The 21,843-nt window shown below is 42.2% G+C and overlaps 1 protein-coding gene across 2 annotated transcripts in view; it reads left to right on the plus strand.

Moving 5' to 3' along the window:
• The window catches only part of CTNNA2 (catenin alpha 2), an 870,740-nt gene that overhangs the window by 605,854 nt on the left and 243,043 nt on the right, over positions 1-21,843 (plus strand). The window lies entirely within an intron of this gene.

The raw sequence follows: 21,843 nt of genomic DNA on the forward strand, positions 1-21,843 counted from the left end.
CTACGGCATACAAAACTATTTTCTTGCAGCATAAAGAATGCTGTGCTTTTTGAATGAAATCAGCCTGAGGGTTACCCCATCAGTGTGTCTGTGGTGGGCGAGAGAGAGGGGGTTTAGAACCCAATTAGGTTAATAAGTTGTCCAAATTGTTCCATGCAGCAAGAAATCCTTGCCTGGTATTTTTTTTTTTTTTTTAACTTGTTAGCTATAGAAAAGGCTACTGACAAGGAGCTATCTGTGTAATCTTTACTGCTTGAGAAATACACAGTAGTACTGTCAGGAAAATGCTGGCCATCTTTTTCTGTTATGAAATACCATCAAACATCTGGGTGCTGGAAAATGCTTTCAGAACTGGCAACTCTGGGCTCAGGTCTGGGTGTTAATTCTGCATAAGGAGGTTTGACTTGGGAACACGAGTCTTGCAAAAGAAGGCACCGCTCTCCCACTGAAGTTACCATCGATTATTACATGGGGGGGGCTTTGGTTTTTGCTGCAGTTGTCTCAAAATAATGTGTCTTCAGGTATTTGATAAAGTAGTACAAGGGACTCTTTCTACTCGGTGGCTCAGAGTGTGATTGGCTGCTTTAAGTGTAGCTCAAGGAATGCAGTAATTTGATGCAGTAAAAAATCATCTGGCAAGGGACATCCCAGAAAACTTAGACGACCTCCTCCCACGTCGCCTCACCTCAAAATCATAAGAGCAAACACGAGCATATGAGTGAATCATTGCAGACATAGTTGTTCAGAAAAGGCTTCTCAAATAGACGGAAATGTTAAAATACCTCGATGGCGGTCTCAGGACTAGGAATGAAGAATTCTTTATCCTCCGGGTTCGGTTTATTCCAATGTACATATGCATTGCATTGTAATGTGAGACACTGGATTACCTAAATGTGAAGTGCTTGTGCTGGTTAGACCTTTCACATGCTTTTTTTTCTCATTTGGGAAGGAATATGAAACGCATTGCTCTTCCCCCGTGTTGCTTTCCAGTGGTAGCAATGCACATTGCCTTTTGCTCCCCAGTACACTAGCACAATGGGCCAAGGGATAAGAAGAAAGTTAAGGGAAGCAGACAAGGAGGCTGTAAAAGTCAGGGTCAAGGGTACCTTCCGGGTTCCTGTTCTGAGTATTCGATGAAGTCAAGAGCAAAACTGGAGGCATTGGGCCTTTATGAGCACTGTGTGAAATGCTTAGTCACAGGCCAACAGATGTGCATGGGCTAGGGTGGTAATGCTCTTGTCCACTGAAAAATCTGGGCGAGTTCTTCCAAAATTCACCTATCATTGCAGTCGAGGTAGCTGGCTCCATGCATCAAAGGATGATCAAAATAATGTCGGTGACAGATTTTCTACACATTTCTAATACTAATCTCTGGCTGAGGTGAACTCCTGGTTGGACACTATTGTGATATGCCCAACTCCTCCTCTGCCACCTCCTCCTGGCATAACTTGGAGAGGTATTATGCAGGGGGTGTGGCCCAGCGTCAGCCTGCCATTCCTGCATTCTATTAAGGCTCCTATTCTCGTACGGTAAGTAGAGGAGACTACAGCAGATTCATGTAACGGTGGCCCAGAGACTGCTTTTCAGACGTAGAGAGCCAGAGTCAGCTCCCCAGCCAGCCTCCATCCCACTATTGCAAACAGAAGTCTGTTGCAGGGAAGAATTTGTCCTTGTATCTCTAAAGTGCTTTTATAAAAAGAAGGCAATTTATTCTAAGTTTGTGAAAGTGCAATATATATTGCTGCAGCATTGAGGCAACAGGTTGGCTAAATCCAAGAAGGATGGAATGTGGTTTAGCAAAAATAAAGCTGGGTGAATACATGCCTTGCTTGTGTGACTATAAGGTCAGGTCTCATATATTTCCTAAACTTTTAAAAATTGTACCTTTTATTGTAATAAGACTGGAAATCCACTTTCAGCATAATTGTTCTGCAAATGGCTTAATTTCCACTGTCTAAGCTGTTATCACAGCCAAACTGTTAAGTTTACACATTTTCTAAAGTTTCAGACCCTCTGGCAAATCTCTATAAATTAGCAGATTTAAATTAGCTTTATTAAAATGTAGCTATTATGAGACATTTTAAGAAGCACAAACTCCTTTTATATGTATTTAAAGGAGACTGATTAAATCAGTGCAAAGTAGGTCACCATAAATAAAGATTTAGAAAAGTTCAGCTGAGAAAGTACGTATAGAACCAGCACAGAAGTGGAAATTGCTGGGATTCCAGTGCAGTGATTCCCAAACTCTTGAAGCTGCCAAAAGCAAAAAAAAAAGGTCTGTTGGTAATTTATTTTACTTTATATTTTTAGTTATAGGCTTCACTCTAGCATTATTTATACCATTTTAGTTCCAATATCTCTGCATACTCATTGATTCCATGCATTGTGTATTATCATCACTTATGCTCAAACTTGTAGTAGCCCAAATCTGCACTTCATGGCATTGACATCAGAAGGGTTGCACTGGCCAACGAAAGATCAGAATTTGGCTCCCAAGCTCTAAACATTGGGGTACCCTTTGTTGCATCTATCTGTCAAATGAGCAAACTCAACAATATGTGAGATAGTCTTCGGCTGACTGTAAAATAATTTGTGTCTTATTCCATACATTTAGAATCGCAAGAATGTATTCATTGCTTCTGGTATTTTCTAAGGTGTTTCTATCAGTGTAAAAAAGAAATAGGAATTTGAGTGGTGATTTTAATTTCTCTCTCTGGCTAGGCACGGACAAACTCAAACCTTGATCTTTACACTGTAGTCTTTAATTTTCAAGTGCAGTGAACCATGGCATTTCTTATAAAGGAAACATTTAAAAACAGAAAAGGAAAGAAAAAGACATGACTTCAAGGGTAGCAAATTAAATCTGTTATTTCTCTGATATTTACATCTTGGACACTCCTGGCATTTGGTAGACTGTCTCCTCTAAATAGGATTTAGAATTGCAGCTGATAAGGAGTGGATGAGCTACATAATATGGCCCTTTTAGTAGATACACAAATATAACCCACAGGTTTTTGGCCAAAATGGCCCTAGCTTTTCAGGGTGTTGAAGTAATAGTGATAACTACCATTAATTTTCTGCCTCTTATCGGTGCAGAATAGACACATTGGATGTGTTACTATCTTTAAGCATTAGATATTCTCATGTAAATCACCCTATTTATTTTGACAATGTGATAAATACACTTTTATCACTGCATGCAGGCGTGTTGTTGTCATCACCAGCCATGCTCAATAGCAGCTAGTCACGTGTAGCCATATACAGTCTGCCGTGGAGGTGACCTACATGCAAAATCGTCAGTGTATGTTTTTAAGAAAATATATCAACAGTGAGACGAAGTCCCTCACATTCATTCATTAACAGCGTAATATTCTCATAAACTCAGAAACTACTGTAAAATAGCCTTATGGATTTCTGATTGCAAAGTGGAATCCATAGTCAGTCCAGTTCTTTTGGAAAAGTGAGCTGCATTACAGTCATGGCAACCACGATAACATGGCTTTAATTTAACGGTAGATTATTAAAGCACCTACCATACACAAAGAAATTGTATTACAAGCAATTTAGGCAGTGCTGGCAACCTCCTAGCTTATGTCTGGACTAGAATTTGTGGTCTTGTTGCAATTTGAACTAATTGATTTTCAGTTAACTCTAGGTAACTAACCTTTCTTGATATTCTTTGGATTGTCTTGGAACAAAGTGTCAAGATTAGCATTTCCGAAGGGTTTAGTTAACTATATTTAATTGAAAATCAATTAATCCCACCTTCAGAAATGTTTGTCTAGACATTTCTTAAATGTTTGCTCCAAGACTCTTCAAAGCCTTTCTGTAGGTGATAGTTGACTAGCCTTAAAGGTTTTCCCATTAATTTATGTCGCAACGGGACCACAGCCTAATCTACAAATACTATGGGGTTTTCTTGCCCCCACTTATATTTGACCATGAGCATGTAACACATTTCAAAATGTTAACTGCTTATCATTATACCACGTGCTAAATGGTCTTTAAGACATATTAAGTTTAGCACAACTCCTAGCATGGAGAGCATTTAAGGTTTTGTTTTACTGCAAAAAGATATGATTGTGAATTGAGAAATCTAAATGTACCCCCCCGAACAACGTGGCTGTGCTGGCAAAATACCTATGCGAATGTGACTTAAACTGGCAAATGGTGCCATTTACTGGTACAGCTTGTGTTTTGTGGAGCGCTCTTTTGACTACACCAACTGCTGTAAACTGTTTCTCCATCAGCAGTTTTTGTGGGTATAGGTATATTGATATAGCTTTACTGGCAAAGTTTTTGTCGTGGAGACTTGTTACATCCAGATTATAATTAGATGTCTTGTTTTTACTAGAATAGTATATAGAAGTTGCTGTCTTCATGTAAAGTGGGCCACTTTTTGAAGCAACAACAATACCTACATGGCAACAGTCACTGCTCAGATTAGCACCACAGACAAAGGAGTGGATTAAAAATTGTAAAATAAATTCTCAGAAACCTGGAACAGCTAACCAACACTATGACATTGTTTTGGCTGAATGGCATTGCAGGGAAGTTGTGTGTGTTCTGATATGGATGCATATGCGCGTGCATTTTTTAATCTTTCTGTATGCTTCTTTCTTAGCTGCCTAATTCATAGCTCACGGGAGTCATGTGAGAAATTGCACCATACGTCCTTGATTTGTCTTTAACGTTTGCATATTGCAGTGCTAAAGACAACAAAGAAAGGTGCATTAGAATCAAAGCTTTTTACTTCTCACCTGTATTAAAGCAAATTATGTGAACTTTCCAGTGAATTCTATAAATAGCTATAAAGATACTGTAATGCTATAAAACCTCTATTTGAGAGATGGACCTTGAACAAAGGAGCACCTTATGTCCTTAGGGGACCTAAAGTGCTCCAAGGTCAATTTCTCAAATAGAGGTTTTGCAGATCTCAAACACATTTTTCAGCTCTCATTCATTACTTTGTCATAATGCATATGTATGCATAGGAGGAAACCATGGATTATGGTTTGGAGGAAAAATACTGATAAAAGCTGTAACGTTTCCTTTAGATCTGTCGAATCATTATCAGGTGTCCCTCACACTGGCTTATTCTGAATCTTTACTTTTGATGTAAACTGGAAGGATCACAGTTTACTTGGATCTACTCCATATTTTGTGCAGAATTAGTAGAAGGCTTCCTACTCCTCTCTACAGGAAAGCAACCAAAGAGGAAAGCCTTTTTTTTCAGGACATTTTGTATGTGTTCAGAATTCTAGACAACCATTTTTAAAGAACACTTGGCTCCCTTGTACTCTTTTTTTGTAGTGCAAATTAATTATAATCTGACAAGAGAGTGCTTGATTTTCCTCTTCAGATTTGGTGCAGAGCCAAATTTTTATTAGCAAGAGCTTCTAAATCAAAATCAGTGGTCAATATCTGTGAAACGTCCTGTAGCTCAAAATGTATTGTAGATTTTCCCCATTAGTCATAGCTTTTTGTCTTTGAAAAAGGTGCTTATGTATTTAAAAGTAGATGCCGTGTTATATATGATGAGACTACAGACGGTGAAAAAGGGATAACCGGTTTTTTTGTCATGATTATATCACACCATCCCATATGATGTGATCCTGTGACAATAGCCACTCCTAGAGATGTAGGAAAGCATTGTGTGAAGCTGAAAACACTTGAAGTGTGCATGTCTTGAATTTTCAGTATATCTCCCCTCATCCAGACCCACTGACTGGGAGTCCACTCCACAGACCCCATCACCCTTAGCCATTTATCTTCCCTGCCCACGGCCCACATGGCTGGAAACAGAAGGAGCTTCCAAGTAGTCCCAGTGGGATACTTCAGCAGAACCCTGCTGACATCACAGTCTATGCTATTTAACTGTACTCTGTACGATTGATGAAGGATTTCTCTGATTGGCTGTAATCCTCTCCAAGGGCCAAAAGAAGAGAAAGGGTCCATCTGGGGAGTAGGAAGGTAGGGGACAAGAAGTGATTGAGTCAATTAAATTAATCTTTGGGGAATATGCCAGCTGGGGACAGAAGGGTAGTTAGAATGGCAGATGGGCATAATTTATATACTTAAGAAATTGGAACCAGCAAGTGTTAAGAGGAGGGGGCATTTGAGGATAGTTAACTTTTAAGAAGAAAAAATAATCCATGCCCTTGTCATCACCCTGTTTGTTTTGTCTGTGAATCACTGTCTTTGTGTGTTGTATGTATTACTCGTCTTTGTCTTATTTATTTATTTATTTTTGTTGCAGTCTCGTCAAGGCCGTGTCTGTCTCCTAATATGTTCATAGCGAGCTTAACATGACTGGGGGTCTTTGTGACTTGCTTTGTCACAAACCTGGAGTGTCTTGTGCTTTTCTGGGAGGGGTGGAGGAATGGGAGGTATCAGCAAACAAAGTTTATCTAAAACTTAATCCGGAAAGTGCCGGTTAGGTTTTCTGATGTGCCGAGTCGCACAGTGTTTCTCCAGGTCATTCCATTAGCTGAGCCTCGCCTCTGTACTGAGGTCGGTCAGCAGAAGTCACTTTTACTTGTCTTCACAGACTTATTGAATATTGGAGGGGATATGCTGCCAAAACACGTTAAGAGGGGTAGAGAAGATGGCATGCCAAGAGCTACAGACAGCAGATGTGGTTAGGAAAAAAAAATAGTACTTCTATCTCCTGCTTTCACAGCTTAATATCCTCAAAACTGATTATTATGAAAGTCTGTTGTGTGGAAGAACGAAAACCATGGAGAAGGTGTGATAGAGGTCTCTCTAGACTGGATAAGCATTCAGTTTTGGGATATTTACCTGAAACAAGTTCAGCTCTGAATCTTTCGAGATGATCTTTTGACAGTTCCTTTTTGCTGCTGCTGCTGTTTTTTTAATGAATCTTTTTAAGATATTTAGGCTGGTTTCCCACATGATATCATGTATTTACTTTAGGCATTGTTGCTGGGGTTTTTAATTTTAATTCCACTGGTCTTTCAACCTCAAAGCAGGACAAGAATTACTTAAAGCAAAAAAGACAACGCTATTTTGTACTTGAGCAGGGGAAACTTGGGAAGCATAGCATTCTCCATACCTATGCAGGCTACGAATTCAAGTCTAAACCTCTTCAGTTTTTCCTACATTATTTTTTATATGAAAACTAAGAAGGAAATAGTCCACAAATATGATCATCTGTTTGTGGGTGCAAATGTATAGTCTGTAATTGAAGTTGACTGTTGCTCCTAGGGTATCTGTGATAGTACCTTATTTTGGAAGTAACTGACTTACATGCTGCAGTTCCTGGATGATCATAATTTATTAAACATTATTAAATCCACTAGCAAGTGGATCCTGTGACTTAGCGTACAGCACAGAGCTTGCTAAGGTCACACGCTTTTCTGAGCCCTAATTAGAGTGAATGCTAGTTAGGAACTAAGTTGAGAAGTCACTGGTGCTTCTTCACTGATGACGTTTTTATTTTGTTGGAGCCAAGGAGCAGTATGGACAGCAATAAGCTGAAAGCACCTTTTTCTCAGTGTTCACCTTCCCTTGGTTCCTATGTATCAGCCACATGCACAACGGATTTCTTATAATTTATCCATTTAAAATAACATCACAAAACTCATTATTCATTCAAATGAATAATTTCAAACCTTTGAACCATCTACTCCTCTAACATTCCCCCATCAGGAACATCCATAAATATTTCCCTTCCTCCATTACAAAAGTAGCCTTTCAAGAGCTGTAAATTAATGGGCTAAGCACAGATATTCAAAAAGCCTGAGCCTGAATTGATTCAATCACTGCAGGTTAGTCTAACCTTAATTGCTAACCAGATTGAACTGGCGAGCAAGTGAATAGACATTCACTTTTGATTCTAGAAATGCAGCCACATCCCTGAAGTGGCTCAGGCCAAAAGCCAGGGGGTGCTAGAGCTAGCCCTCCCTTCCCTTCCACAGTGGCCGAAGGAAACAGAGATGAGGGGGAAGGGGTGTGGCCAGGACCCTGAGTATGATTGGGGAGGGGTTTAAACCTCCTGGCCTCCAGGGACCTCAGCTGGGGTGTGCCTGGAGGGGAGCAGGGAAGCAGCCCTTGCCAGGCTTTTGGACTGGGGGGAGGGAGCATGGCCAGACCCAGACCCCCCCCGCCCAGATGCCAGCCCAGCATGGCCCCCTACAGCAAAGAGGACAGAGAGGGGATTTATTCCTGCCCTCCCCTCCCCTCCCCCCCAAGGGACCCCAGCCTGGGTGTGTCTCACTGAGGAGGAGCAGCCCCCATCAGGATCTGCACCCTTATCCCTCCAGTGGAAAGGGCGGGGCCATGGCCAGATGTCAGCCCAGCATGGCCTCTGAAGCAAAGTGAGCAGGAAAGGGGTTTATTCCCTCCTTCCTCCCTTCTCCTAATTGGGGACTGCAGCTGGGTCTGCCAGCTTTGGCCGCCACCTCTGCTGCTCACCCCAGCCAGGCAGGCCCCAACTGGGGATCCCTGGTGGGAGAGAGGAGGGAGGGAGGAATTAAACTCCCTCCCAACACCATCTCAGAAGACGGTGCTGGCTGCCATCTGGCTATGCCCCTGCCCCTGCCCCTGCCGTTGGAATGGCAAGAGAGGGAGGAATTCTGACAGGGGCAACAGCTCCTGTCATGGTGTCCCGGAGAGCACAAGCCTCTTCCTGTTGGTGGGGCTGCCTTATGGGTAGGAGTCAGGCAGGCATAGCTGCTGCAGCCTGTGTATGGCAGGTGGTGGTGAGGCTGGTAGGGGCGCCTACAGGGCTGAGCTTAATTTTGAAGTGGCCATAGCTCCCCAAGCTCCACCTAGTGGTTGCACCACTGCTCACCCTGTGCCAGCTGCAGCTGCTCTGCCCACCCACCCTGCCTGCAGTGCAGCACAGCCCCGCCACCGGGAAGAGGCTTGCACTCCCTGAGACACTATGACATGGGCTGCTGCCCCTGTCAGGGTCCCTCCCTCCCTCATTGCTCCAGAGACAAGGGCTGGGGCATGGCTAAATGCTAGCCAGAATGGCCCCTTGAGGTGAAGGGGGCAGGGAGGGGGTTTATTCTTCCTTCCCTCCCCTCTCCCACCAGGAAACCCCAGCCCTTTCCCTTCCCCCAATTGGCTGGAGGGCCGCACCCAGAAAGTGGTGGTGGATGGGTCATTTTCAACCTGGAGGGATGTGGGCAGTGGGGTCCCCCAGGGCTCGGTCCTCAGGCCTGCACTGTTCAACAGCTTCATCAGCGACTTGGACAAGGGGGTGAAAAGCACCTTATTCAAATTCGCAGATGACACTAAGATGTGGGGAGAAGTGGGCATGCTAGAAGGGAGGGACAGGCTACAATTGGATCTGGACAGGTTACAGGGGTGGGCGGATGAGAATAAGATGGGATTCAGTATTGATAAGTGCAGGGTACTGCACCTAGGGAGAAAGAGCCAGCACCATACCTACAGGCTGGGGAACTCTCTTATCATCAACACAGAGGCAGAAAAGGATCTTGGAGTCATTATAGACTCCAAGATGAACATGGGCCGGCAGTGTGGGGATGCAGTCAGGAAGGCCAACCACACCTTTTCATGCATCCACAGATGCATCATAAGCAGGTGCCGCATTTCAGGAGAGATGTGGACAACATCAAGAGGGTCCAGAGGAGGCCACCCGCATGATCAGGGAGCAGCAGGGCAGACCCTATGAAGAGAGGCTATGAGACCTGACCCTGTTTAGCCTCCACAAGAGAAGGCTGAGAGGGGATCTGGTGGCCATCTATAAACTGGCCAAGGGAGACCAGCAGGCAATGGGAGAGTCCTTGCTCCCCTGAGCACTACTGGGAGTAACAAGGAATAACGGCCATAAGTTGACAGAGAGTAGAGTCAGGCCAGATATCAGGAGGCGCTCCTTCACAGTTAGGGAGGCTAGGATCTGGAACCACCTTCCAAGGGAAGTGGTGCTCGCTTCTACCCTGGGGTTCTTTAAAAGGAGGCTAGATACACACCTTGCTGGGGTCATTTGACCCCAGTATTTTTTCTTGCCCATGGCAGGGGATCAGACTTGATGATCTGCTCAGGTCCCTTCTGACCCTACCAACTATGAAACTATGCCTTAGTGAGCCATGCCAGGCTGGTGTCTGGACACACCCTTTTCCCCATTCCTGCTCCAGCTAGAGAGTAGAGGGGTGGGGCCAGCCTTGTTGTCTGGAGCAGATAGCACAGCCCAGCCCAGGGCTGTAAAACATCTGGGATGCTGGGGGGACTCTAATTTAACTTAAACCAGGAAAGGGTCTGGAACGGAAATTCCTTAAACCAGTTTGACCTGAATAAGTTAAGTCTGATACTACATTCAACCAGGTTCATCTTAAACCTGTTTCAGCCATTTTGAAACTGGGTTGTGCACTGAACATCTGTTACTGGTTTGTTCCTGTTCACTTAGTTTGTGTAACCTCTGCCCTCAGCCATGATGGGCAACTAATTCTCTGTCATCAGAACCTTCACTTGCATATGCCAAAGGTTCACTCATCTCTCTTGTTCTGCTCATTATCTTTATGTAGTCACTGGAAAAATTCTGAGACCCCCAACAGCTCAGACTCCACGAGTATGTAGTATGTAGTTTATACACACGCACACACTGTTCCCATTATACTCTAGCAGTGGCTCCTAATCTCTTTTTACTGCAACCCTAATCTGGGTTGCAACCCCCACCCCCACCACCGACTTACTCATACCCAGTGGTATCAGCAGAGCCTGGGCCAGGCCAGGATCATGGGGGGCAGCAGTGGTGAGAGCCACATGGACTGAACACCAGGAGAGCCCTGCAGACAGGAGGGGCAGAGCGAGGAATGGACCCCCTGTGACCCTGATTTGGGTCATGCCCTAAGGTTGGGAGCCACTGCTTTAACAGCTGTATTTGATTGATAAATATTACTTGTATATCTTTCCTCAAATCACTAAGTTTGCCTGGAGCCCCTTCTAGCTTTCTTCTTGACACTAGACATTTACACAGCTTCAGTTACAAAAACAAAACAAAAAATTGACAAATGGTGGTGGCTAGAAACATATGCCTTGCGTTGTGGTTTCCTGGCCTTCGTCCTACAAGTAGTTGTAACCTTCAGTTTCGAAAGTGACAGTACAACATATCTCATCTTCCAAATATCAGATTTGTCATGGTTACAACTGATGAAGAGGGCTTTAGCCTCCTTCCTCAGAAACACTGACTTCCAAGAATACATCAGCACCTAATACTGCTTTTTTTGCTAGCATCCTTTTCAAAAACAAGTCAAACATAAAGTCTCAGGATATTCTTTTTCATACCTTATATCTGCTTAGGAAGGCCCAATTTCTTTTTCAAACTGAGTTATAAGACTAAGTATCACTCAACTTCTTTGGAACTTCTGCTTCTAATTTTCTAAGTCACTTTTGAAAATGTTACTGTCAACCCTTATTTTAAAAAGCATCTTTTTTTTTAACTTTGGGATGGGTTTATGATAAATAATCCACTGCTTATAAAAGGAGGTCATAGTATGCGCATGTGTGAAACCAAACCACCACCCACAACACACAGACCTCCTCTTTACTTTCAAACAGAGTTAGTAAGAGGGCTTATTTGGCCAGTTGACCAGTTCTTCACTAGCCTAGTCTTCTAGGCTAGGGATAGACATTACACACGGACTGGTTTAAGTGATCAGAAATGGTTTTAAATCTGTAACAGAACAGACATTCAGTGTACATAAACCAGTTTGAAAATGGCTGAAACTGTTTTAAGATAAACCTGGTTGTATGTAGTATCAGACTTAACTGATTTGGCTCAAACCGGTTTATGCAATGTCTGTCCCAGTTTAAGTTAAACCAGAGTCCCCCAACATCCCAGATCCTTTGCAACCCTGGGTGGGGCTCTGCTCCCTGCTCCAGCCCAGCAGGGCTCGCCCTGCCCCTCTGCTCCCTAGCTGGAGCTGCAGCAGAGACTGCAGGTACAGTGGCATCTGCCTGGCTTTCTCCATCTCCCTTCTCCCCAGGCTGCACAAGCATGGATTCCCCCCTCACCTCTGCCTTACATAGACACCTCCCAGCATTAGCTATCATACCACATGCTGGCTACAGTCCATGCTGTGAAAGACAGGACAAAGGCAGACAGAACAGTGTTGGCTTTGGGCTTTTTGGAGCTAATCAATAGGTAGAGGGTAATGTCCCTCCATTCCTTCTTTGGATGAAGTTAAGAAGAACTTGAACTAAAAGAGAGAGGCTTTTTATTTTGTTTGGGCTGAGAAATGCTAACAACTCCCTATGTTACTGCCTGCAGTGTAACTCAATGCTCTGTTACCAACTCCCTGCTTGCTCCCTCACTGGTCAGGAAGGGAGAACCCCTCCCTAATAAGAGTGTCCTGCCAGAGCCTGGCCGTGCCCTCCTCAGTTCAGTACTGGAAAAGGGAAGGGAGGGCTGCTCGAGCACCCCCTGGCTTCTAGCCTGAGCCACTGCAGGCATGTGCCTGCATTTCTTCAGTCCAGAGGGGATGTCTGAATGGTTACAAACTGGTTCAGCTTAGGCAAGTTAAACAAACCTGCAAAGATTGCATTAATTCAGGTTTTTTGAATGTTTGTCCCTAGCCCTAGTCTACATCTTTTAGGACAATTAGTCAGTTGACCTCAGTTTATAAAGCATTTGTGTGTACACTAACATCTGCAACAAGGTGATTAGATATATGAAAATGAAAAGGCCAAATCCTGCCATTGTTTATGCTTTTATTCTGACTAGATTACCAATTATTTCCAATTATGTATGTATTATGTAGGTTGTTATCCTTTTCTGGTAGATGAAAATAATGGACACTATGCCTTTAAAAAAGTTATTTATTGATTGGCTTCTGCCATTTTGCCTGGAGACTAGGGCAAAAAATAAATTGGATCCTTTCAGGGACTGTTAGAGAAATACATCATTTTTCATAATGTTTGATGACTTGCTAACAGTACTTGCTTTACTTAAAACTGCAATTAAGGATCACCCTCTGGTCAAAAGAAAAACATGAGAAAAATGTGACTCAAAACTCAGCAGAAAAATTTCTCAGGCCCCTTGGGACTAACTCCAGCAAATATGCAGCCCAGTGTTTTGCAGAGAAATGCTCCTTTGTTTCTGAACTTCATTAATCATAAAAACGATAGTTTACATGTCAGATACTTTGATCCTGTCATTTTGTATAAATGAAACATACTAATAAGCATATTTTCTAAATGCTAAAATATGAAATGTGTTGTTATATATATATTTTTTTTAAGGAGATGGCTCATGGCTTTGGTCTTTCCCTTTTGAGGTGTGATGCGGTCATTAGTGTCAGCTGCTCTTGCTAATTTTTAGTGTCCCTCCAGATGACTGCACTGAATTGCTGGCTTGTTGGAATTGGTGTAATTTTCCCCTCAGCATTTTGTGCCCGTTTTAGATGCACTAATAAAAAATTCAGATGCATTCATCATGTGAACCGAAGTACTTCTGTGCTGTACTTTTTGCTTCCCTTACTGTTCTCATCTGTGTGGGAAAGGTCTCTTTTGTCTCAGGAACACTTTGTTATATGAAGTGGCTTGTGAAAATATTTTATTGAAAAGCTTTGAGTGGCATGCCATCTATTAGACGAGACATCTAAGAAACAATTTCCACTAAGGAACTTATTTGAATAGAAAAGAATAAGAACTTTTTTTTTTCTTCTTGAACATGAAGATGTTGCATGCGATTACAAATGCACAAAAGATTGTTGAGCAACTGTGTTTAGTGATAAAGCACATCTACAACTTTGCTAGCCCTAAATATCTCATCAGCTAAGGATTTGTCGTAAAGTTCGTTTACATTATAGACTAATAATAAATCAGCACGCCCACGATGATAAGGGACTCATGTCCAAAGCATGCATCATTGCCTTCTTTACAGCTTCTTTTATTATTTTCTGTTTGTGCAGCTTGGAAAAAAAAATAGGATAAGCCAGACTGATATGAAGTGATAAAGATAATCTTTTACCGGGTATGGATAAAAGACTTAAACAAATGTGATCATTTTCAGTACAGGCTCCTCATGTATTTTCTGAAGTATTCAAAAACTGTCACTGGAGAATGATTCCTTCTCTTTGGAGAATCCCTATATAATTTTTTGTTTTATAATTTTTTTTTTTAATAATCTGTGGTGGCATGGCAATATTGTACAGATATACCTACTATTATTTTGACTAATGATATTACTGCAGGATTGTCTTGTGTGTCAGTTGTCATTCTTTGCACATTCCAGTAGATGGCAACTCCAGTCTTGTCATTTGATCTCCATTCAAACTAGAAATATTATGTTCTCCCCCCCCTCCCACCCACTGCATCTAATCTATATAAACAGCTAAGGTTTCATAGAAATGTGATCTGATTTCATTTTTATTGGAATCACCTGCTAGCATCTGATTTTTAGGCCAACCAGTCAAAATAAACCCACCTCAGAATTACAAATTGCATCAGGATTCCTCGGCCATCTTTGTTCTAAATAATAAGACATGGCATAAAACAAGGACTGATGCTGGAAACTTTTTATGTGAATTACATGAATTAGCTGATTGCAAGCATAAGAGACCGGGTACTTTCTATCTGAGGATTTGACTGCAAAGCATATTTTCCCTTCTGCTATGTTAAAGTGAATGAATTTACCCGGTGCAGAATAAATACTTGATTCAGCCTCCAGAAAAGGTGCAACTTAAAAGTGTATTAAAATGACTCTTCCTATAAACATCTCATGATACTGGGCCTGATTTTGGCCAGAATGATACTAGCATAAATCCAGATGAACGTGGCAGACTTGGATGGGACACCACTCAGCACAATGCAGATCAAAATCTGGTCCTTTGTCCCTCTTCTGCTGACAGAATTGCTGTACCCAGACACTGCTGCTTTGCTTTTTTTTTTTTTTTTCCCCATCTTTTGCCTCAGCTGTGTCACCAACATATTCAAATAGGAACATTTTGCTCAATTTTCCCCCACTGACTTTCATGACTCTTAAATACTTGCCTGCAGAATTTGAAGAAATAAAGAAAACATCGTTCTATGAATGAATGCCAGAGATAAACAGGCACAAAAAATTGTCTTTGCTCTGCCTGGGCTGGAGACTAATGATCATAACAATCAGACAAAGGATGCTTTCTGTATCTCTCTGTATTGAGGCTGTTGTTTAATTTTGAAGTCACTTCCTCGGTCTAAGACGGTTTTTATTTTCTAACTGATGATTGAAAAGAGGACGGAGAGGGGAAAGTTATTAAGTTCAGTCGTTGTTTATGACATACAGACCAAACCTTGCAGAACAAAGCCGTTGATCTGTGTCTGTATTTACCTACACCAGCGTAGCTAGCTGTAATAGTTATATCAGAAATGTCCAAACTACAGTCTAGACTTTAGCCTCCTTGGTGTAATGTGATGGCAGATAAAATGATCATAGATAGATGGAAACTTTTTATTATTTATTTAAGGAGGAAACCTTTTATTATTTCAAATAATACAACTTTGTAATGCTGATTCATTTTAAGCCCCTTTTTTTTTTGATACTCCCCTTTGTACTGCTTTCGCAAAATCCTGGGTTGTCTACCCAAACTGGATTACTATGAGGACATTTTTTATTTTGCAGACACAGTAAAATAAATTATGCTCAGCTAGGACAAGCAGAATATTGGTCTATTTAAGCCTGACTGAGTTTTATGTAACAAATTAGTGAGCAAGGTAGTTAAATCTCTTTTGGATGTCTGTTCATCTCTGCAAGGAATCCCAAGAACCTTAGAAAACGGACTTTTGGGTTATATACAGGTCCTGGGTCTATTGTAGCTAAGTGGCTTGTTTCTCATTATCGCATTTAGTGCTACAGAAACTACTCCACCAGAGTCTTTATTAAAACTTGCTTAAGGCTAGCATTTTCCCTCGGGTCAATAATGAGTTTAGAGGAATGGATGCTGAAGCTGGATTTGTTCTAGCTACTGGAGTGAATTATGTCTCATCGGAGCCCCCAGGCTAGTATTTCAAATTTGCCACGAGGTACTTCATCAAAAATCCTATCCCAGTGTTGAAACGGCCATGTGCCTGTAGTAGCAAATGCAGAGTGTACATTTTAAGATCTTTTTTCCTAAGTTATGCCACTATATATTTTTCTGCACTAAGAGCCCATTAAGTTGCCACACACACCAATGCAGAATGCATTTCAGAAATGTATCCTTAAGATGTCATGCACTGATGAGGCGTTTGACAGTTATGTCTGCTTAAAATGCACAGCGCAAACAAAACATCCAGCTGAACTTTCTTCTTTGGTACTTTTAGTGCTAATAGCCATTACAACCCTACAGCTCTTCTTGGTTGTTTGAGCACAGTGCTTATGGAAATGGCAGAATGCAAATACCATTCCCTGCTGCAAATCTCTGCTCCTCACAAGTCCCGGTGTAGTTGGTGTGGGTATGTGGTATGAGTGCATGCTCATATGAGTAAAAGTTTCTGTAATGCGGGGTTTCCCTAATAAGGAAAAAAGCTGCATTTTGTAAAATCTTCTAAACTGTTTTCTTTTTTTGCAGAAGGAAAAAAAATGAGTTAAAATACTGTACGGTCAGATCCTTATTAGTCTAGCCAAAACAGTAGTTGTAATCATTAATGTTAATAATTGGCACTTCTGTTGGTAGCCTTGATTTAAAATAATCATTTGCAGTTTAGAAGGTGTAACCCTGAGATATATGTAGTATCATCTTATCTAACAAGGCGGCTTGGCCCTTTAAGAGGGGCAGGGAGCCCTGGAGTGGGACCCCAGCTGTTGGTGATTATCTGGCAGGTAGAAACCTAAAGTGAGAAAGAGCAAGCAGCTTGAGTTGGGAAAGGCTAGCAGGCAAACTCTAACCCAAAGGAGCTTGTTTCTAGGAAGGGCTAGAGATAGCGATCTCTATCCAGCTACCTAGAGAAAGGCACCAGGTTTGCTTTGCTTGCTTGCTTGGGTCATGGGTTATTATTTGGGTTATAAACCATTGTTTGGAGCGGTGGAGGGTTTCATTAGAAGGCATGGCAGCAGGCACAACAACTTGTTTATACCCTGCCACTCAGGCTTGCAGCCTGGGAGTGCCCCCGATTCTTCTGCTGTACCTGGATATTCAGGTGGCAGTGAGGGGGTGCCTTTTACCAACTCCATCCGGTGAGAAGTCTGCAAACCTTCCCCCCCCCAACCCAGATTTTGATCTAACCAATATCATCCATGCCTTTTAACCCCAAGGCTGGACTACTAGACAGTAATGCACGCTACATGAATCTGCCCTCAAAAACTCTTTAGAGACTGCAGCTGATACAGAACTTGCTGGCTTGCCTTCTGATAAGGATAGCTCATTAGGAGCACATAACACCAGTCCTCCAACATCTGCATTGGCTCCATGTGGTTTTTCTGATACAACTCAAGGTGTAGTTTCTACCTATAAAGCCCTAAATGGCCAGGAACCTGCATACCTATAGGACCTTTTACTTCCCTTTGCCCCGTCACGATTCCTAACATCAGCCAAGAGCAACCTCCTGCAAGTGCCATCAGTGCACCAAGTCTGTTTGCCAAAAAATGTGTATCAGGTCATTGTCTGCAGTTGCTTCCTCAAGAGGGGGAAGAACATCCAAGAACATCCTCCTTCTTGAGGCATGGCAGAACCTGATCCTGGATGTATTTTGGAAGCACTAGAAGACCTTTCTTCCTGGGCATGGATTTAGCAACCAAAACTAGGCCAAGACGTTATTTAGTGGGTCTTTTAATGTTGTTTTATTGTCTTGTTTTGTCTCATTTATGCTAGTTTCCTCTTTAAGTTGTTCTGCTTCCCTTGCCATAAGCTGCCCTGAGCCTTTCTTGGGAAGGGTGTCATATAAATCGCAAATTCTTTTTTTATTAATGTGTCTTCCAACATTCAATGCTCCATGGGAGGTAAAGGGAGTTTGCCATTAATATGTTTCCATAGTGGAATAATTGGCATATGGGAATTTGGTTTTCCAGTGTCAGAAACTAAATGTTTTGCTTAATTTGGGGCTGAACCCAATGATCTCCCGAGGTACATTCCAGCCCTGATGTCTATGAAATCTGTGAAGTCTATGAACTTTCCTGGATAGCTTACATGCACACTGGGACTCAATTTTTTATCCTGTTCTTTCTTGCTGTCCTGTTTCCCCCTAAATACTATATTCTGATTTTTTTTTCCACACTCAGAATGTCTTTTCTAAAACCTTAACCAAAATAGGAGAATCATTGAACTTTAACCAGTATACATGGTAGCCTTATATTTATTATACATAATGGCATTTGCATATACAGTGAAAGTTTCCTTAAGACCATTATCACTTTTATGAAAATGGTCTTCCTTTCACTTTCTAATGTATCATTTTCAAATATTTTTCTTAATATTAATATTGTGATATCTACCATATGTCACATTTCTAAATCTGTATTCCAGAGCAGACGTTTCACTTATTTCTTTATGGGACATAGAATAGATCAACTTAGCCAGACTAGAATTGCATTTATTCCCTTGTGCGTGCATGCACATCCATGTATGTATATGTGTGTGTCTGGCTAAGTTGGTCTATTCTGTGAGTGTGTATGTGGGGGGAAGTAAAGTATTTTTTATCATCATGGTGATAGGTATACTGCTAAGTTTTCATGACAATTTCTTAGGATCAAACAGTGTTTCACATGATTTTGTTTCCCCTCTCTCTCTCATTTAAAAACTAACCCTCATATAAATTCACAATCAAGGGAATTTAATCAAAATACCAGTATGCACGACTAGGAATTATAAAATTTGTATATATTAACTTTGAGTAAGTGACCCAGTTCTCATAGTCTATATTTGATCCCTAGAAATGAAATGCATAAATAATATAGTAATGCATGTCACTTGGTCAATTTGTAATGCGTAATCTTTCCATACCGTATTTCCATTTAACTGGTCTTTACAGTCATGCTAGTCGAATATTATGAATCAATAAAATAAGGGAACGTCTTTCTTTTAGGTGTTCAGTTGTTGGGGGGAAAGCCCATAGGCTATGAAGAAATGTCTCAGGCCATTTGATTTTAGGTGTTTAATAAAATTAAATGTTTAGCTTAAGGGTTTGAGAGTTGATTAAGTATTTTATCCCCAGCACCCTTTCATTTCAACAGGAGTTCCATGGCTAAATCTCTTGGTCATCTTTAAAAAGCATTATCTTTTTGGCAAAAGGGGGAAAATAAAGTTGTAGCTTCCCAGTGGGCAGAATGTAGGAAGTCATGTCCAAATCCTCAAAGAGTATTCACTATCTTTCAAGCACTTAACTTTACTGGGAACTTTTCTCAGATAATCGGGTATCTCCATGGAGAGAAGATTAAGTGACTCTCAAGTGTCTGTCCTGTGGTTTTGTTCTTGTTGTTTTACACCAAAAAAAATCCATAATGCTTCAGCATCACGCTGCATTTGTGATTCTTGGACAAGAAATTGGACAAGATGGGGGCATAAGGGAAATCTTTGCCTCTAGGCAATCAAAGAGGCTTTTTGTATCATTTGTGGTTAGGTCAAATGATTACTTTAGTTTAATGTATTCACCTAGATTTTGGGGGCAGGGCGGGGGGTGTCAAGCTGAGAAGCAGCTCATCAGATCATTATCATTATTGTTATCGATGGCTAACAATGAAGGCAAACAACATTTACAATTTAGAGGATAATAGCTGCAGTTTCTGTTCCTAGGTTTTAAGTGAACTATAGATAGTTTCCAGAATAAAAGAAGAATTATAAAATGTAGATGGAAATACCTACTAGAGCTTAAAAGGGGGGAGGAATGGAACTACCCACCACATTAAAAAGGTGCTGACCCCATGGACTCTTTGGGCTTTGTTACAAATTACACTATAAACTGCAAAAATGTTAATCGGCTTAGTGCTATCTTGGAGTTCGGAGCAGTCACGCTTTTAGTCTAGAAACCTTTGAGTGCACCCCTACCTGCATAGCTGTGACTTGCCAGTAGAAGGCTGATGAGCAGGGAGGTCCCTTCCAACCTGACTTCTCTATGCTTTGGCCACCCCTTGCCCATCGCATCAACAGCATCCTAGACTGCAGGGATAGGAGGGAGGTGGTGGGGTCCCCTTGAGAGAGGCGGACGGACCCTGTGGGGGGCTCTCTGGGGACGTCCCTGCCTACCCTGCTCCTACCTTCGATGGCAGAGCTGCACTGCCGAGAGGCTGCAAGTGGGGAGCCCCAGGATCTGGCTGCCCCGGGGGGGAAGTTTTTTGGGGGCAGGATCACAGGATTCGGTTCCAGCAAAGCAAGCAGTAGGGGGAGGTTTCCCTAAAATGGGGGGTGGGCCTGAAATTGGAGCTGGTCTGGTCCTTGCTCCATGCCCAGTGCTTGGCCAATCCCAGTGCCCAGCTCTCATGTAAAACTGAAAAAACAGACAGCAAGTGGGCCAGTGTGAAAATGCTGCCCGATGCTGGAGTTTGGATCTTCCCCGATTCCAAGGCCCATCTATCCCTCAATCCCAGTCCAGCCTGAACCTTTGGATTACCTTGTCTACAGATACTTCTGCTAAGCTTGCTCCCTCCATCTCTGCCTCTGCCCAGACCCTCCAGGCTACATCAGTGCCTTTATAAAAGACTGTGCTTTCATTTGCCCGTAGCCAAAGAAACAGGAGCTCTGCAAACATGCAGCTTTGGGCGCTGCACACCAGCTCCTGCCCTGTCCAAGATCCCTTCCTAATCTGCAGTCATCGGCACTCCTGATGAGCTGCCCAGTGCTGGCACTCAGCTCTCTCTCTGGCCTGGAGACAACTGCGATCACCTTCCAGCCAAAGTGTTCAGCTCTTAACATGGTTGCAAGGGGTGGGGAGTTGCTGCCTAGGACCATGTCCCTGCACCAAGGGTGCTCGCTTGTTTGGAACTGACCTGGACTTGTCATATTCCTCAGGGAGACCTGGTATTCACCTAATAGGTGAAAGCAAAAAGCCGCAGGAGCAGCAGGAGGACAACGCCTTATTTAATTCTGGCTTTCTCTGCTCCCTCCCCACCTCCTGTGGGGAGATTCTTCACCTTTTACCACAAAAATAACACTTCCTACCTCTGGTATAGGATGAAAAAAAACCCAACAGATGGGAATAGTGTTAGCAGAAGCAGCCAGGGGTCTGAGAGCCCCCAGCGAAGGAGGATCTGGGAGGAGCTACTGCATCCTGGGATGCTGGAGGTTTTTATCATGGATGGAGCAGCTGTGGAGAGTGGCCACACCTTAATGGAATAGGAGCAAATTTATGTGTATTAGAGATAATTCTGCCCTGGAATGGCATAACTTTAAACCGAATAATGAGAGCTTTAAAGGTGTTAATGTGCAGCCAGTCCAGGGTTAACAGCTCCAGAAGCCACCTAAAATGACTGTATAACAAGGCCCTTATGCAACTGCGAGCCCAGTTTTTGGCATCAGAACCTTCCAAAGACCCCAAATACTAAGCAATCAATTAAAATGGCAATTCATCCTGCCACACCAACCTTTGTATTAAATAACATATTTTTAAAACAAAATTCAGGATGTGGCTGCATCTTAAAGCAAATTAAAAATGTTATTTATGTTTTTTGCAGTGGAAAGACGCATGTGTTTTTCTTCACTTCATAATTCCAAAGACTTAGAAAGAGGCAATACTACTTTCAGATGATTTTGCCATGTGCTGGACATAGATCTGGGATCTCTGATCTACCCAAACTGTGTATAAAAACCCATGGAGTTAAACAGCAACACATTTGAGGAGGTTCATATACATTCATTATTTAAATGAAGACTTGGAAAAAAATTATATCCTTTTGGTTGCCTGTCCTTAAATGGTAGCCTTCCAACCCTTCAGACAGCAGTTGACACACATGCAGAATACTTTAAA

Source organism: Crocodylus porosus, unplaced genomic scaffold (genome assembly GCF_001723895.1).
Source record: "Crocodylus porosus isolate Cpor-Errol unplaced genomic scaffold, CroPor_comp1, whole genome shotgun sequence".
NCBI lineage: Eukaryota > Metazoa > Chordata > Crocodylia > Crocodylidae > Crocodylus > Crocodylus porosus.